The sequence below is a fragment of the Alosa pseudoharengus genome, unplaced genomic scaffold, assembly GCF_046254945.1.
Source record: "Alosa pseudoharengus isolate Yale_2024_CS ecotype anadromous, Long Island Sound unplaced genomic scaffold, YU_APseudo_1.1 YU_APseudo_1.1_scf_16, whole genome shotgun sequence".
Lineage (NCBI taxonomy): Eukaryota > Metazoa > Chordata > Actinopteri > Clupeiformes > Clupeidae > Alosa > Alosa pseudoharengus.
In genome coordinates, this window is record NW_027468630.1 from 16,531,068 (window position 1) to 16,543,567 (window position 12,500).

Genomic DNA, 12,500 nt, shown 5'->3' on the forward strand with positions numbered 1-12,500 from the left:
AACTGCTGGCGTCGTGTACAGGCAAGGCGTAACCGATAAGAAAACCTCACCGGTTTCACAAAAACCGGCGTCGTGTAGACGGCCCCTTAAATAGATGGGAGGGGAAGCGTGCCTAAGAGTGCCTAATTATGTATTCCGCGGTACAAAAACTGACTGTGAAAGCGCACGTCTATTCTGCGCCTAAATATTTCCGCCTTGTAAAAGCAGGTGTTTATCCAAATTGTGGTTAAATGCGTCAATAAGAAAACCTTTCAAAGACAACAGAAGTGCTATTTAGAGCATCAGTGTTGCGTCTGGTACTATATTCTTTCCAATGTCTAACTTTCACTTTCACCTCATCTATTTCCTACTTGCTAGATTTGACCAATCTTCCATAGCCTACGTGCACAAGTAGTTTATCTCCCATGATAAGATGTCTGCTTATTGACATCTTATCATGTATTGTATTATTTCATGATCGCTAAGTGTTTGATTCTTTTTAATGTTGTCTTCAGTTAACTTCATTCAACTGCGCTTGTATGTAGGCTGTCGTTCAGTTGTGGACGTTCATAAATTGTGATAGGGGGCGGAGAAAGGCGCAGATTACCCGATGAAGTGAAAGTTTGATAAATACCACATATTTCGCTATCTGCGGCTTGTCCATGGCGCTGATAACACTAGGTTCGGAAATGTACCTACATCTGGCCCTGAGAGTTGAAACAGTGACCAAAAATGTCAGTAATTGAAAAGTAGGTGTATTGCTGTTTGTTTGCTAGTGGTTTTTGGTCTCGTGTCTATTGTTGACCTATGGGATGCGAATATTGCTGTGGGTTAAACGCCCAATCGTGCAAACACATGAGGTAGCATACTGTAGCCCTGGTGTGAGTATGAATCCTATTGTTCCTCAGTGTAAACCAGGCCCCAACACAGTGTGTGTGTTTGTGTGTGTGTGTGTGTGTGTGTGTGTGTGTGTGTGTGTGTGTGTGTGTGTGTGAAAAAGCAGACCTCTCTTTTTCACCTGTTTAACCCCCTCTGCTATAAACTGTTGAAAGACTGCCTTGTGCTACAACTCCAAAGACTGCACTCACTCAGTTTCATGTTTGATGTGAATTGACGTTTGTAAGGTTAACCCTGCTTGCTGTGAGGCAAGGGGATAAAGTTTGGTCCAGTGATATGCAAGGTCACCTTCGTTGGACCTGGTGCGAAGAAGTCTCCTGCCACCTTCTTCCCTCAACACCACCTTAACCACTGGCACACCTCCCTAAACATGGGGTGGCCGCTCGTTCCCTGACAGTGTATATCTGTCAGTCTGGGTGATGGCCACACCACAGTGAGTGAGTGTGTGTGTATGTGTGTGAATGAGTGTGTATGTGTGTGTGTGTGTGTATGTATGTATGTATATGTATGTATATGTGTGTGTGTGTGTTCACAGGTATGATATCCTTTAGACTGGCAGACATACAGACCATATTTATTTACAGTTCCATCTGCCCCTGCCGCCTTTGTGGTGTTGTGTGTGCGTGCATGTATGTGTATGTGTGTGTGGTGAGGTGTGTGTGTGTGTGTGTGTTGTGTTTGTGTGTGTGTGTGTGTTTGTGTGTGTGTGTGTGTGTGTGTGTGTGTGTGAGGAGGTGTGTGATCGATAGGAGATTAAGAGATTAATGTAATAACAGAGTGTGAGAGGGGAACATGTGGAAGAAAGGACTCCTGCTGGGATAATTATAGAGGATAGCACAGAGTGCCATTACACACACACACACACACACACACACACACACACACACACACACACACACATACACAATACACTTATATACAGTACATATAAGATCTCTCTTTCACACACACTCACACACAGTCTCTCTCTGTCTCTCCCCCTCTCTTTCACACACACACACACATATACACACATGCTGTTTCTGTCTCTCACCTATATAATCGTTAATGTTGTGTTCAGAGAGTGGTCTCTGCTGCCCGTCGTAGTTTTACTCACTGTGAGTTGGATTGAACTGATACAGCCTCATTCATCACAATAGCGCACTCACTTAACACCACCCACTCAACACTCAACACCACCCTGTAACAATCAGCTTTTTCAAAAGTAACTATTACTAACTAGATGTACCGCATAGCGGTACAAAATATGACCGCCGCTCAGTCCTGCACATCCATTCCGCGAAAATAAATCATATTAATGAATTTGTCTCCATCTTCTACTCCATCCCCCACTCTTGAAACTTTTGTGTATGCTTGTTTGGAATGTGTGTTTGCACACATTCCGCACACAAAGTAGCCTACTGGCGCTGCAAAGGTGAATAGATTTGTTTCTGGGCCAAAAAAATATGTAGCATTGTTATAAAACCTTTAACATCTCTAAACAATCACAAGTAGGGCAGTTCATCACAGTCCATCCATTGCAACTGGACTGATGAAAGGTACACCTGTAGGCTATATTGTATTTGGGAAAAGCAGAAGGTAGCAGCATAATGTATTTGTTTATTTATTATTAAACAAAACAATCCCTGTCAGTTCCATGCAGTTTTCAACAGCTATCAAGAAGAGAGGTCATGTCATGGATTTTTGTGAATGTTTCTTCTTCTACATACTGTATGCATAAGTTTAGTCATCTAGTTCAAATGATATTCAGCTTTATTGTCAATGCACAAATTAAATACCAAATATAAATACAAAATGCCGTTTTACCCAGTGGTGCAAATAACTGACATGTCCAAAAGGGCCTTCATGAAATGCGTTGCGAGACTGTTCATACACATTTTAACGGGCAAAGTTAAAGAGCTACTGTCCGTTATTGTTTGTGCAAATAATATGCTGATTCATGTTCCCTTGCATTTTGCAACTATGAGGTCCATGGTTAAGCTCAATCTTTTGATTTTCACCCAGCCTAGTCCATGGTAGGCGCCCGATAGAAATATTGTTTAATTTTGCGATTGAGATATCCACGCACTGGCGCCCCCCCTGCGACGTGTTCGTCCCCCGGTTTTAGAGCTATTCTAAAGGCAAGTTATGAGGGAGTTATGACAAAACCGTGACTGTTAACAAACTATAAGCTATATAAGGTAGGCCCTATGTTAGGCCTATTACACAACACAAATTGTCACTAGGCTATGCTGGCGACCCAAATAAAATCTCCTTTGGAACCAATGGCTTACACCTTACAGTATCAAGCTGCCACCTCTTGGCGAAAAGTTCATAGTTTTGCATATCAGTAGTAATACATTTCACATAGCTGTGTGAATCACGGAAAGGGCGAATGAAGTGGACACTTCTAAATGGAACCCAACCCACTGTACAGTAGCTCAAGGTCTGTGGCTAAAGCAGCCATAATGAAAGCGTTATCATTGTTTGGATACTTCACACACACGTTTTTTAATCGCATAGACTACAACTACCAAGCTGGAATCAAAGCACATCGACTCCCCTCTCACACCCTAAACACGCACTTCGAACAAACAAAAAGCGCCTCAGTCTCATGGAATAGCCTTAAGCAAAACTGTATCTGACCAGTGTAACGTTGGTACTAAATCATCCATCGCAAAGAATGATTTTTGTAGCACGTGCAACAAATATGTGTAGGTACAGCCCTGCCCTGAATAGGCTACATCTCAACGTGCGCTCTAAAACATCTGGTTTAAATGGAGATGTAGATCATCACGGGTGCGTTAATAAATCTACATTGCGGCGAGTTGACACAAATTATTCACTTTGACGAATTTATGTAGTTTCAGTTACTTTACTTTGAGCCATGCTCTTCCTTACTTGAATCACCTTTGAAAATAGAGGATTGAAGTAGCCTATATGGGTGTTTGGGAATGAACGTTGACTCAGATGCTTTTTGAGACCTTGAGCAGAAATGTCCCAGCCCGGTGTTTAGGATGCATCATAGACAGGTTATCTTTCAGGTAGCCTATATATTTTCCATTAAAAAACCATCACGTAGCGAACGTTTTGTGGCTAACTCACTTAGCTCCTGTTAGTAGCCTAGGTTATGGTCATAAGCAAATGAGATGACAGTCGAAAGATACAATTAGTGCTGTGATCGATTTGCTTGATAGCCTATAAACGCATTTATGGTTTTCTACAAATACATTAATAATCAAATTGGCCTCCATCACTCAACCATGCTAACGGTAACATTATTTTACCTACGTTCTGCTATTGATAGGATTAACGTAGCCTACCTGCAGTAAAAAACAAGCATGTCCGATAAACATTCTCAGATTTATTTCGGCTTCAAGAGGAAATGGGAATTACATGTCATGCAGAAATCATCCTACCCTTAGACGTTCTCTGCGGTAAACTACTGTAGCCTACAGTCTTGTCCTTGTAGGAAGCGTAGTGTCTTTCCAACCCACTTATAGATTAACTTCCAACAAAATTACGTCTCACTGCAACGATGCGCCATCTAGTGGACAAACGACTACTTATCGCCAATACTGGAAATGCAGCCATGATGATGATGAATATTTATTTTGGCTTTCTTTTAATCCTACTGAATTTGTAATTATGTATCGGCCGTTCTAATACCGATAGTATGTGGGTGCCTGTGTGTGTGTGCATGTATATATGTGTGCACCGCCATCTACAGGCCAATGAGTGTACAGTCACTAAATGTACACATAACCTAATTTTTTTAGGACCCCCCCATGGATGAAATTCTATGAAACTTGGCATACCCCCAGAGAATGCCAGGTCAATCATACACATAAAATTTGGTGCAGTTCTGAACATCTTAACTGAAGATAGGGGCGATTAAAGCAGAATAATATTGCATTTTCATTTTTTACCGGGGGGGTGCAAATCACAAATGAGTGATTATGGGCCAGGTTGATGTGGGCCCTTGAGACCAACATACCATAAAAGATTCTTCATCCTCAGGTTCAGGTAGTTATTTAGGAAAAACTGCTTTTTTTGCGGTTCGGGGGGCCCAGCGCGGGGAGGGAGTGGCCCCCGGGGACGAAACGAAATTTTTCCGTAAAAGTCTAGTGGGGCTATATACCCACCAAATTTCATGTGCCCCGGTGGTTCGGTGTCCCGGGTATCGTTGACCAAAAATACAGGAAGTAGATGACGGGAAAAAAAAAAAAAAAAAAAAAAGGATTATGTTTAAATAAGTTATTAGAAAAAACAAGTTCTGACAATGCATTTAAGTTTCAAGAATATATTTGCACACCCGTGTATAAGCAGTTTTTCCAACCCTTTAGTTCACCCTCATTAAGCATAACTCAGTCTATTAATCCTCAAAGTGATGAGGCGCTTTTCCTTTATGCGTAGTAACAACGCACCCAACAACTGTTTGTTTGCACAAACGAGCGCACGTATGCTCATAGGTTCAGCCAAAGTCACTTCTCTCGAAAAATAATAATCCAATGAATCCACAGAAAAAACCACGAAAAAATCACCACAACCCAGACTTTATAATCCACAAACCAAAAAGGAAGTAATCCACAACGAAGAATCCACAAGGAAAGAAAAACAGCTGTGTCCGCGACACAACCTCAGCAACACCAAAAATAGATCAGCTTTACCGGTTTCCAACACGGCAACGATCGCATTAGGTCCTTTTTCGTTCCTTTTGAAACGGTGTGGCTTTTAGCTATTTCCACAGTTAGCTTTATGGTCCAGTCGGCCGATATCTCAGGTCTCGCTTAGACTCCCCGAGTATTTTTCCGCCTCTCTCTCCTCTTTTCGTACCGCATTTAAACCCATTCAAAAGTTCCCGCATCCACTGATAGGTGCGTCAGCTGACGCGTTAGACCATCAGCTGACAGGTTTGAAAGCCAGCTGATAAGTGCATCATCTGACGCATTAGACAATCATTTGACGGGTTTGGCAAACAGCTGATAGGTACATATAAAGAGTGGAAATAGAACAATGTGGAAAACACTTATTACCTGGTTAGTAATTATTGTCTGACCAGGTTTATTAGTGAATCCTTTATAAACTAGATGTACCGCAGAGCGGTACAAAATATGACCGCCGCCCAGTCCAGCACATTTTTTCCACAAAAAGAAATCACGCTGAAAGGCCTATATGATTCTAACTGTCTCACTAAATTGCATTATCCACACTCAATTCTCACTGGTATCTGCTAGACAACAAGTACCAAAACATGATTAGTTCATAGATTTCACATGTAAAAGTCATTTTATACAACCCCACCTCCATCTTGCCTGTTCATAATTCTGAGAAATTCTTGATTGTTTGTGTTATGTTTATGTTATGTGTGTGGGTGTGTGTGTGTGTGAGTGTGTGTGTGTGTGTGTGTGTGTGTGTGTGTGTGTGTGTGTGTGTGTGTGTGTGCCTGCGTATGTGCCTGTGCATGCACACGTACATATGTCTACTGTGTGAGTATGTGTCATACGTATGATTACTGTGAATGTATGTGTGTGTGTGTGTATCTGTTTGTGCACATGTGTGCACATGAAATGGGTTAACATGACCCCTGGAGGCAAACATTGGAAAAAAATGGTTATCCTAGGCCCTACAGTTCTCAAGATATTCACAGAGAACTGTGTCTGCCCTACCCTCCTTTCGGGGGGTCCAGTCCAGCGGGGGAGCTACAGATCAAAACGAAAAATGACGGTTCCATGCTATCCATGTGGGGGTACATGCCCACCAAGTTTTGTGTACCCCGGTCTTTCAGTGTCCCGGGAATCCTTGTTGGTGTATGTCACTAAATGTACACATAAATTATTTTATTGTAAGGCCCCCCATGAACGAAAGTACACAAAACTTGACATGCATTCAGAGGGTGTCATAATGATCCTACACTTTTAATTTCGTGTAGTTTTGACCTTGTCAGCCAGAGATATTGTGATGAAAACACCTCATTTTTTGCTTTTTAATTTTTAACTAGGTGGCGCTATACATGAAATAAGTGGTAATGGGATGGGTTGACATGCCCCCTTAAGACCAACATACATAAAAAAGGTGGACCTCCTAGGCCCTACGGTTCTCGAGATATTCACAGAAAACTGTCTCCGGCCACCTACAGGCCAGTTGGTGTATAGTAACATAAATTAATTTATTGTGTGGCCCCCCATGAACGGAATTCCACGAAACTTGGCGTGCATTCAGAGGGTGTCATAATGATCCTACACTTCCAATTTCGTGCAGTTTAGACTATGTTAGGTCACAGATACCTGCGATTACAACACCTCATTTTTACTTTTTTGTGTTTAACTAGGTGGCGCTATACATGAAATGAGTGGTTATGGAATGGGTTGACATGGCCTCTTGATCACATACAAAAAAAAAAGGTCCTCCTAAACCCTACGGTTTTTGAGATATTCACAGAAAACTGTGTCTGCCCTACCCGCTGGACTGGGGGGTCCAGTCCAGCGGGGGGGGCTACAGATCAAAATGAAAAAAATGACAAAAAATGACAAAATTCTGACTAAACCTATATGACCGCCGCTTCGCTGTGCGGCGGTTATTTCATTCAACCAAGTTTCGTGTACCCCGGTCTTTACACGAAACTTGGTGGGCATGTAACGCAGGTATCTGTGACCTAACATAGTCAAAACTGCACGAAATTAAATTAAAAATTAAAAAATTAATTAAAAAAATTAAAAAGCAAAAAATTAGGTGTTTTCATCACAATATCTCTGGCTGACAAGGTCAAAACTGCACGAAACTAAAAGTGTAGGATCATTATGACACCCTCCGAATGCATGCCAAGTTTTGTGTACTTTCGTTCATGGGGGGCCTTACAATAAAATAATTTATGTGTTCATTTAGTGAAGTACACCAACAAGGATTCCCGGGACACTGAAAGACCGTGGTACACAAAACTTGGTGGGCATGTACCCCCACATGGATAGCATGTAACAGTCATTTTTCGTTTTGATCTGTAGCCCCCCGCTGGGCTGGACTGAACCCCCTGAAAGGAGGGTAGGGCAGACGCAGTTCTCTGTGAATATCTTGAGAACTGTAGGGCCTAGGATGTCCATTTTTTTCCGTATGTTTGCCTCCAGGGGTCATGTTAACCCATTTCATGTGCACACATGTGCACAAACAGATACACACACACACACACACATACATTCACAGTAATCATACGTATGACACATACTCACACAGTAGACATATGTACGCTTGCATGCACAGGCACATACGCAGGCACACACACAAGCACGCACACACACACACCCACACACACACACACACTCACACACACACACACCCACACACATAACATAAACATAACACAAACAATCAAGAATTTCTCAGAATTATGATCAGGCAAGATGGAGGTGGGGTTGTATAAAATTAATTTTACATGTGAAATCTATGAACTAATCATGTTTTGGTACTTGTTGTCTAGCAGATACCAGTGTGGATAATGCAATTTAGTGAGACAGTTAGAATCATATAGGCCTTTCAGCGTGATTTCTTTTTGTGGAAAAAATGTGCTGGACTGGGCGGCGGTCATATTTTGTACCGCTCTGCGGTACATTTAGTTATGTGGCGGTGCTACAACTCAATCAACACCATCCACTCAACACCACCCACTCAACATTCAACATCACCCAATCAACACCATCCACTCAACAAAATCCACTCAACACCACCAAATTAATGCCACCCACTCAACACCATCCACTCAACACCACCCACTCAACACCCAACACCACTCACTCAACACCATCCAATCAACACCATCCAATCAACACCATCCACTCAACACCACCCACTCAACACCACCCACTCAACACCACCAACACCACCCACTCTACACCACCCACTCAACACCACCAACACCACCCAATCAACACCATCCATTCAACAACACCCACTCTACACCACCCACTCAACACCACCTACACCACCCACTAAACACTCAACACAATCCACTCAACACCATCCACTCAACAACATCCACTCAACACCACCCACTCAACACCACCCAATCAACACCACCCACTCAACACCACCAACACCACCCGCACAAAACCCAACACCACCCACTCAACACCACCCAATCAACACCACCAACACCACCCACACAAAACCCAACACCACCCACTCAACACCACCATCACCCACTCAACATCACCCAATAAACACCATCCACTGAAAACTGCCCACTCAACACCCAACACCACCCAATCAACACACTCTACTCAAAACCACCCACTCAACACCAAACACTACCCACTCAACACCACCCACTCAACACCCAACACTACCCAATCAACACCCAACACCACCCACTCAACACCACCCACTCAATGTCACCCATTCAATGCCACCCACTCAACACCGATAGCAGCACCCTTTGTCCCGTAGCTTAACAATATTATCGTACCAACCTATCACAAGCTGGTAACAACTTAGCACCAGTAACACAATATCCATCCCTAGTAACCTGAGATTACGAACACACACATATCGCTCCAGCCCTGGTCTTTGAGAGGGTTTTCTGCGTCACACACCCATACACACATGCTCCAGCCCTTAGAGAGGGATTCTATATGTCTTTGGTTGCTGGATGATGCAGTCAGAAGCTTTCAGACAGCATCCCAAATCAGAGACACACACAGATACACACACACACACTGGATCTAACAGTGGGCTTAAAGATGTTAACATTAGGGGTATCATGGATGTTGTCACTCTAACTGCTAACAAGGTACACACGCACGCACACACGCACGCACGCACGCACGCACGCACGTCAAGATTCTGCTGCTCTTTCAAAAGAAATCAAATTAAACAGAGACAGGACCAGACAATGGTGTGTGTGTGTGTGTGTGTGTGGTTCACAGCTGCAGAGAGGGCGTTTGTTCTCCATGTTGTCAGAAGGAAAAAAGAGAACTCCCTCCTGGCCCCTATTTGTCAGTCACAAAACAACACACACACACACACACACACTGACACACAGACAAACAGATACCAACATGCCCACACGCACATCTGTTGTTCTCACACATCTGTGTCCCATTGTCGCTCCAAAGGTGCACACACACAATGGACCTTATTTGCCAGTGTGCCTTACTGAATCTTCAGATGCACACACACATAAATCTCTCTCTCACTCACACACTCACACACACACACACACACACACACTCACATACAGAGAGAGAGAGAGAGAGAGAGAGAGAGAGAGAGATCTATTGTTCCCATAGCTGAATGCCACCTCTTATCGCCCCAGAGTTCTGTCAGGTACCCACAATGCATCACTCTGCTGGGGCCAGAAATAGACCTTCAGAGGATTGAGCAGGCCTGCAGAGATACAGTACTCTCTCTGCTTCTGTTACAGTGTGTGTGTGTGTGTGTGTGTGTGTGTGTGTGTGTGTGTGTGTGTGTGTGTGTGCACATGTATATGTATATGTACATGCATGTCCATGATTCTCACCTGCCCCCCCCCCCTACTGATACAGTCTCACCTGCCCCCCAACCCCCCTCCTGACTGATGCTGTTTTACCTGCCCCCCCCCTCTTATCTTTGCCTCTGTGACTGCAAGAGAGAGAGAGTGTGTAAAATAACACTCAGACAGGTCTGACTGCAACATCACCACTACTCTTACAGTAGTAGAGTTTACAACTGTTCAAAGACAGGCACACACACACACACACACACACACACACACACACACACACACACACACACACACACATACAGAGGTCTGTATGCAACCTCCCTTCTCCGATTGCAGCAGAGAAGTTTCCCATGTTCAAAGTTGTCAGCCGAACCTTTAATCTTTTTAAAGGACAAAATCCTCCGCCTCTCACCGTCTCTCCCTCGGGATGACGACACACACACACACACACACACACAGACTGGGAACCACTGAGTGACGAAACACACAAAAGAACAAATGATGACAGCTAGACCAAGCAGCATAGTTAAACAAAGCTCTACACACAGAGAGTGATGAAGAATACGCTTTGTTTGTGTGTGTGTGTGTGTGTGTTAATTATCTACAAATCAGAGCAACACCATGTAACCTGAGGTTTGCAAAGACACACACCCTGCTCTAGGAGAGGGTTCTGTGCACCACACACACACACACACATGCAAACACACACACACACATGCAAACACACACACACACACACACACACACACACACACACACACACACACACACACACACACACACATAGCTACAGACCTTCCCTTAGAGAGGGTTCTCTTCGTTTGAGGTTGCTGGATGATGCAGTCAGATTCTTCTGGGCAGCAGCCCAAATCAGTGACGCACACACATGCGCACACACACACACACACACACACACACACACACACACACACACACACACACACACACAGACACACACACACACACACACACACACACACACACACACACACACATGAATCTAACAGTGGGTGTTAAGAATAGTGTTAACAGTGCAGTGGTGTTAAAACTGGTGTTAACTGTGCAGTGATGTTAAAAGTGGTGTTAATTAGGCAGTGATGTAAATTGGGCAGTGATGTTAACTGATGTTTGTAGCAAAAACATTCTTACATGTTACTATCTTTTATGTTAAAAAGGATTATTCACTTGCAAAGTTAGTGGTGTGGCATAAAGTTTGAAGGTGAAGATGAAAACAAAGAGTATAATTCTGTTCACAGCTCATCCAATGAGTAATTTCTTAAAGGTTACCTACCTACGCTACACTTGTTATTGCCGTGACGAGGGATTCCTCAAGCGACCAGTACTGCCAAGTCTTCCAAACTCAGACATGTTGCCTTGACAACAACTCCAATGTTGGAGTCAAAAATGAGAAAATTGTTGTGTGTGTGTGTGTGTGCCCGCCCCTCATTAAGAAGTGTGTAATCTGAGCTGTCTCTCCATGGTCTGTGTGTGTGTGTGTGTGTGTGTGTGTGTTTGTGTGTTTGTGTGTGTGTGTCAGGGTTTTTATGATGCCAGATTTGTCTTCAGTGGTCCAACTAGCTGCTAAAATTTAGACCATTAAAAAAACATTTGTATGACCTTGAGCCATTTGTTGTTCTATGGTGTTGATTATGAATGTGGTGAGAATTCACTGAGGTATGAAGGGACCGCTCCTCTGTGCTGGTCTCAGTGCTCTTATTTTGGGCTGAAACCCTTGACCCTGCTGTAACGTCTGGCATGCCCCTAGTAATAGTCTTTAATCTGGAGTCCATCTCCTCTTGTCTAATGTCTCCTTGACTCTCCTCCATCTCCTCTTCTCTAACGTCTCTCCCCTCAGCTCTGTCTGGGCTGACATTGAGCCCTTGACCCTCCTCTTCTAAGACCCCCCTCTCTCTATCTCCCTCTCTCTCTTTCTCTCCCCCTCTCTCTCTTTATCTCTCTCACCCTCTCTCTCTCCCTCAGCTAGCATGAAAGGACAAAACATTTTGTCCACACCCATCACCAGTTTTTAATTGAAGCTGGTTGAAGCTAGCTTCTGTCACTGAGGTTTGATGTGGGCTCTTACCTCTTACCTTCTCTGCAGCTGGACATGGGGTTATTGCAGCATGAGGCATCTCCTCTGAGATCATTCTTTTGGGTGGAGGTAGACTCAACG